A 7,543-nucleotide genomic window follows, 5' to 3' on the forward strand; every position below is an offset into this window, starting at 1 on the left:
ACTTCTTTGCTCTGTAACTTGTCGATGGATGGATGGATGGATGGATGGATGGATGGATGGAGTCATCATTTTACTGTATTTGATTGAAAATCATAATTTTTACCATGTAATGCACAATATAGTAAGACTGGAAGAAGAAAGCAACACATTCAAGCAGTTATTGATGTCTGTTTGTAAAACACGCACATTTGAGCTTTTGCCTGTGATTTTACGGCAACTCTCTCTACTACACAATTTCATTGGATCTAAGACATAAGACACAGTATATTCAAATCAAGCCCATACATTCATCACCCTGTGAAGGTCTCCAGTCCATCACAAGACAAACAGACTCTCTGTGTGTTTGACACACAACCGCACACATTCAAATTCAAACTTATGAGCAATTGAAGGTCATTAATTAAACTGACAAGTGTGTTTTTGGACTGTGGAAAGGAACCGGATTACCTTGACTAAAACTTACATATTCATGAAGGAAACATGCAAATACCGTGCAGAAAGGCCCAGCATAGCTTTGAAATCAGGACCTTCTTTTCCACCATGTGATTAATGACCAAGAATGATATCATAATCATATATTATTGTAAATAATTGTATAACCACGATGTTACTGAAATACAAGACTGAGAGCTTCAACACCATTGGTGTCTATTTTTGTGTGATGTCATACAAGCTTAAAATTTCAAACCTCGCTTATATGTATTACTTACTGTTGCTATAGCCAAGGTTCCTAAAAATGGTTTAATATTTTTACTGAAGTTGCAGCCACATCACTTTTTTTGCAGGTTTTTATTTTTTTTTATAGTGTAGGCTATTTTTGGAGCTATTGAGATGCACTGTTACGAATGCTGCTGTCGGGCTTTTCGAGGTGTGCACTGATGACTGGGCGAAAAAAATGTTGCTTAACTGAAGAGCTTCATTAAGGAGTAAATTCACAACTTGTTTACTGCTGCCTGGCTCCAGTTGTAACACAATTCGACTGGAGAAAAAAAGTGTAAACCCAGGAGGAGGCTTTCTTTCATTTTTGCAGGCACTGACAGCGCTGGCAGTATTGACGGGCCTGACAATGTGACAGTTTTGTGAAATCAGTGATCATCAAGCGCCTCACTGAGCCAGAGCAATTCATGTCGGAAGCATCTAATCCTCCCCGTGACACCCGGTCTGTCGAATGTGAGAATATATCTTCTGTCCTCACTTTTTGAATATCACTCTCTCCATTTGATAATGAGTGTGTGCTGCCATTCCTTCCTGTTGACTAATGCGTCAGAAATATGTCAGCGCTTGACAAAATCTGAGCAGGCATCCTCCGACTTGTATGAATCAGCGGCTGTGTCGGGCTTAAATTGCTTGTTATTTTAGGGATTTTCACATTACTCTGTGTCAAACACAAACACAACATAGCGGATAGAATAATACATGCACTCCCCAGCATCCTGATCCACAAATAATACTCTAATACTCTGGGATTATCTCTGAACTCATTCACATGTCACACCTGAAAGCCTGCTCCAAGCAGCTCAGTGAATATTTAATTTTATCCTCAATAGTAAAAATCAATACAAAATACAAGCCTTGGTGAAGCACAGTGGTTCGTTATACATTTTAACCATAGACAGGTGTATTTCATAAACAAAAACTTTCTTTTGTGAACAAAAGAAACTATATTGTTTAATATTAATTTGAAATGACATCAGATTATCTGAGTTTATTTAATTTATTAAACAGTTAAACAGAAGTGAACAATGTGGACAACCTGTTGAATGTTTATGCCTCTTATAGTGTGCCATGAGAATCCCTGTCATTGTCTCACCTTTATAAATCTTAGGAACTGGCCTGTCTGGTCTTCAGGTCTTCTTGTGAGCTCTCTTACCACACTCGGCTCGATTCCGAGCTCGAGGCCTTTTGGGCATAAAGTTACTCTGACTTCTTCTCACAATCAAATGACATGCTTGTTAGGTAATTATCAAAGCTGCTGTTGGAGTGAAAGTGTTTGTTTGTCTGAATGTATGTATTAGTCCTGTGATGGATTGCAGAGTCCTGTTTAGAGTGATCGCATTGTTTGCTGGCATACATTCATGATGAGGCAGCCAAAACATATCCAAACATTTTATTGTAGATTGGTAGTGAGAATTTCATTGCCATTGTGATAAATAGTTTTGATGCGAGATGTTCCTTGGCATTCTTCCTTTTTCATCATTTTTAATTCCCACAAGCAATGCTCTGAAGGGAATGAATTCCAATTTTAATATGTTATTTCCTTTAAGGGAAGCCCCCTGTTACACAACTGTGGAAACAATCATAATCAAGAAATGTATTGTGTGTTGGAATCAACACAGTTTGTGCGCGTGTGCAACGTACACTCAGGCATCCTCGTCTTCTCAATTCGTCTTTCACCTTTATTTCACATTTACTACTGTTTGCATGTCTCTAACTTTCCCCACAGCAAACTCCGTGACTAAAGAAAAGACTGACAGGGCTGATGAGAGGCGGTAATTGTATGGGTGAGTGAAAACAGGGACGGAACAGAAAGAGTCAGTGAGTGAGCGAAACAAAGAAACAGGTCAGGCAAAGTCAGCGATTGTCAGCACATCCAAATCAGATGCTGGGCTTTCACCCATGACCTGGCGCAGTTAGATATGCAGTTCTAAAAACAGCAGGTATGTTGGTGGCGTAAAGAGAGCTGGTCTGATCTAAAACCGCTGTTACTCTGATTTACCTTCGTACTCTTTTTTTTTCAGCGCAAAGAAAGCAGAGGTAGTTCATTAAAACACCCACAAGAAAAGAAATGCACGTCACTCTCGTGTTTATTTCCAAGCACGTTAATGTTTACTTTGGATATAATTTAATGAGCTACGGTACATTTAGCTTCTTTTAACAACAGTGTTTTTTTGTTTTGTTTTTCTTCATTGAAATACAATAACACTTGTTTTGGCCTTGTGCTTCCCCTACGTTCTGCGTATGACTGTGTGCGCGCTCAGATGTTGTTCTCCGTTTATCTTCCCTGTGGTTTTGGTTTGAAGTATTTATTGATGCGCCGTGCTGTTTGTAGTTTGTTTTTACATTCAGACCTGTCAGAACAGCGATATGCATGTGTTGATATTTCTAGACAGTTGCTGATATTGTTTTTGGGAACTACTGAGCTTCAGCAGCTCTGAAAGTTAGATAGGTGAAGCTTTAGAGAGAGTGTTTCTGTTTAAATGGGCACTCTGGGGCTCTCACTGTGTTGTACTGCACTGGAACTCTATTTTTAATAGAGCAAGAAAAGAAAAAAAATGAAGTGTCATAATGTTTACCAGTTGAAGATTTGAAGCACTTTAGCAGATCAATTACAGCAGGAAACAAGACTACCTGGAGAAAACCAATGCACAGGGAGAACATAAAAACTCCACACAATCAGTGGCTTTATGTTGTTTGACTATTTTTTTTTTTTCCAATAGAAACTCGTCCTGGTTTGTTTTTTTTAAACTTCCATTTCATATGTGTATTGTAGTTTTAAAGGTCAATGGTAATGTATGATGACTTTATGATTACTTTACTGCCCACACTTTTGCTTCTCCTAAGAAAAGTACAAGTCTATATTAATTCATCATTAAGGTCATGAGACTGTCAAAAGATCAACCAGCTTGTCCATCTGGATTTCCCACTACCCAGCACACAGCCCACAGTCCACTGAATAAATAGTAACTATTTCATTTTTCAACTTTTCTGCAAAGCTGAGCCAATAAGGTGCTCGCCCTCGCCCAATGGCAAATGGACATTTTATAAGCTTAAACACGTTTTCTTTAAGTGCATAATGTGCTTTAGCCGCTTTTTGTGTTGCATATTTAATACTTGATTTGTGTACAACAGATACAGTTAGTGTAAGCATCTGTATATTTCCCAGTCTTGTTTGTAATGTTACTGTAAAATCACAATACTAATGATTATTTATTTACCACATAGTACTGCTCACTTTTTCACCATAGCTCTCTTTATTTGTATATTGCATTGTATAAGGTTTGCAGTAGGTCAACCATGAGTGTCAAAATGGTATAAACGTATTGACCATATTCCATAAAACAAATGAATCCATAATTTTACACATGAATAATTTGCCTCTATAATTATTAGTTGTTTTTTTATTATTCATTTTATGATTCTGACCACCTGATTGAATATAAGGAAGCTTCTATGTTTGGGTGCTCAACTATTCTTGAAATGGTTTCAGCTAAAACTGAAGCATCATTGCCTAAATGGATTTTCAACAGCATCTTAATATGGTGATGTTTGATTTTATGCTAGATGTCATGCTCATTCAAAAAAAAAAAAAAAGTATAAGGAAAAGACCCATTTATTTTTCTAAATATATTTTTCCAGATTGGAAATAGTTTTTTAATACTCTAATTATACAACTTCCCAAATGAACTGATGAGTTCTTTGTTCAACTAAACAAAGAAATGATTTGATGCTGAGAACTTGTAATGACAATATGGTACCAATTAAATCGAAGCAACTGCAAACAAGGGGTCGTTTGATAAACTCTGACAAGGCACTCGTCTGTGTTTTTGTTCACTCTGAAATTAAAATCAAATAAACCATTAAATTAAACCAATCAGTCAAACATCTGACTATTAGATTATGTTAACTTAGGGTTGAATGGACGGTTTTGTTTCTTAAATGGTCCTATAAGGGCCTTCAGTTGTGTTTGATCTTCACAGAAATCCAACATTTACTTGGATTCACGCCGTATTTTACCTCCCAATAGTTTGGAAACTGATAGCTGCTGATCTTCCACACTTTTGGATGAGAACACGTACCACCAAACTTTCCCTTCTCATAGCTTTTACTTTACATCCCCATTGAAGCCCTCGGAGCAGTATATTCACGGTTGTGTGCAGAGGTCAGGTTTCTGCCTTTATTGCCTAGGTAAAGAAAACACAGAAGAATGTTTCAGGCCTGAATGATTGTCAGCTCTTACAGCAGAGTGAAGACAAAACAGGAAGCCCCCTGATGACTTTTTATTAGCAGGAATCACTAACAGTGCCAGAGACTCTCTCTTGTAAAACGTACTATATAACCCCCCCGGAACGCCAGCTCTGATTGGTTGGCATGTTGTCATCACCAATTTAATGCTGTGTGTTGTAATGCTTCACATGAATAGGAACCCTGTGCTACTGTACTTCTCACGTAGCAAAAGAGATGATTATTCTCACCGTGCGGGAGGTGATGTGTTATCCTTTGCTGTGGATTGATAACAATTTTCCTGTGTCTTCCTTACAGTTGTGATATCGCTCGATGGCGTGTGCCGTAGTTTGTTTTGGCAGAGGTTTGGCGTTTGTCTCGTCTGCTCAAGAAGCTGCCTGCTTGTGATGGTTTGGCATGGAAATCTGTTCCTCTCTTTGACAGGCAGGAGTAAAATAAGCTAAAAGCAGTGCCAACGCGGGCAGACGGCCCACACCACAGCTGCGGGGGACAGGACTCTGTACTCTGTATGGACACGAGCCACAGCACAGCCTGGCACTAATGATGAGGTAATAGGAACATTACTAAAATGTTCAATGATGGGTTATTAAGCAGCAGGATGAGCTCAAGTTGCCACTATGTCTCTGATATCCCTTCATTTTTTAGTGGTCAAGACAATTTAGTCTTAATAGGAGTCACTGAAAGGATAATAGTTGTGCCTGTGCAGCCAAAATGTAAATGATTTTCTGCTGCTGCTTATTCTGATTGTAACGTGAAAGGAAGCTTCATTGGAATCATTAAAATTAATCGTCCTTTGAAATCAACTGAACTATATCTATTCATGACGCTGTGTTAACGATGGGCGTGACGTCCTGCTTAAAGCCGACGAAATCCTGTATTACGTCTGATGAGTAGTATGCTACTCTTGATTGCTGGCAGGAGGTTTTAAAGGAAGCCTGGGATTCATTATGCAGCATCCCTCACATGATATCTTTATCTTTTAATTATTTTCTCTGATTTAAATCTGGCATGTTTTCGTCATAATCAGTTGTCTAAAGCGGTTTGACCTCTCTGCGACTGGTTAGCTACATAAAGGCCGTCATCTCTAAAGAGATTGATTTAAATGACATTAGCTGCATTTAATCTAATTTGCCGTCATTTGTTGAAGTTGAATTCCGGGTATGTCGAAAGAAAATATTTGAAGTGATAACAGGTAACCTGCTGTCTCTGCTCATTTTTCATCTCAATTTCACTGGGGAGGGAGCCAAGATACACACATCAACCTCTCTGCCCGACTGAATAAGAAATACAGTCTGCATGGGCTACCAGGGGTCTCACAAGAATGGAAAATCAGGGAAAGCCATGCTGGCTTGAGGTAGTTGGGGGTTGAGAGGTGGTTATGAGAAATTATAGTATGGAGAAAGTTTTGGGAAAGAGATCCATTTTAATTGCATTGTCTGTTGAATGCTATTTTGGATAAACACTTTTTTGAGATAGTCCAGGCCTGTTGGAACAAAATACTGTTTGCAGTAAAGTTTTTCTTTTTTCCCCAAATTATTTTTCATACAGTGGAATGAAATGACATCCAACACATACAGCAGATCCAGGCAAACCTACCAGGTGGTGAAATCACATATTAAGCCGCAAAGGTCATGTTTGTTATTTCTGAGAGAAGCAGTCCCAGTGTCACAGAGACCTTACTTACTGCAGTCTTTTATATAGTCCAGACAGATCCCCCTGGTTTTACAAGCCCAAGTACCAAGCCCGCGGCTGTCAGCTCAGCACCACCAGAGTCTCTTCATCTCAGCTGAAGGCTGAAATGGAGATCAATTAATTCGCTTTTCCAGATAATCATGTCACTGAATGATGCCTCGTGCAGGCATGGCTGATATAGCTATGTTATTAGAAAAGAGCTGAACTAAAAATAAAAAATTGTATCCATACTGAGATCCAGTGTCACAACAGTGGAAAAAGCCTAAGTCAGGGTCGTCCAACTTGGATCATTATGAGGGCCACAAGAATTCATACTCAGCAAACAGAGGGCCAAATTGTAACAGAGCTCTTCTACCAGTGCATTTTAGAGGAATTATGGCTACTAATTTAATTAGAATAACTATCTGCATGAGACTGCTGAAGAAGAGTTTCTGTTTCAAACAGTGACAAACAGTAAAGTCTACTGGTTTAAATCTAAATTTCAACATATATTCATTGTATATTTTTCACCATCCACTGCATATGATGACAAAAAGGGAATTTTGTATTTTCAACAACTGTAATTTCCAGACTATAAGCCGATACTTTTCACACGCTTTACACCCTGCAGCTTAAACAATGATGCAGCTAATTGATGGATTTCTACGGGTTAACGAGCTTCATGCAGCCAATAGTGGGTGATGCCTTCAGGTGCATCACATAACTCCGAACTTCCCTTCTTTTCTTTTTAAATTTGGTGGGTGCGGCTTATATTCAGTGCTCTCAATAGTCTGGAAATGATGGCATTTGGAGAGTTTGCTGTTTCACAGCAGAAGTAGCACAACTCCATCAAATCAGGAAATCCTGCTCGAGAAGCCATCACCTTGTAAATATATAATTCAGAGCCTGA

This window comes from Lipophrys pholis, assembly GCF_963383615.2.
Source record: "Lipophrys pholis genome assembly, chromosome: 11".
Taxonomy (NCBI): Eukaryota; Metazoa; Chordata; class Actinopteri; order Blenniiformes; family Blenniidae; genus Lipophrys; species Lipophrys pholis.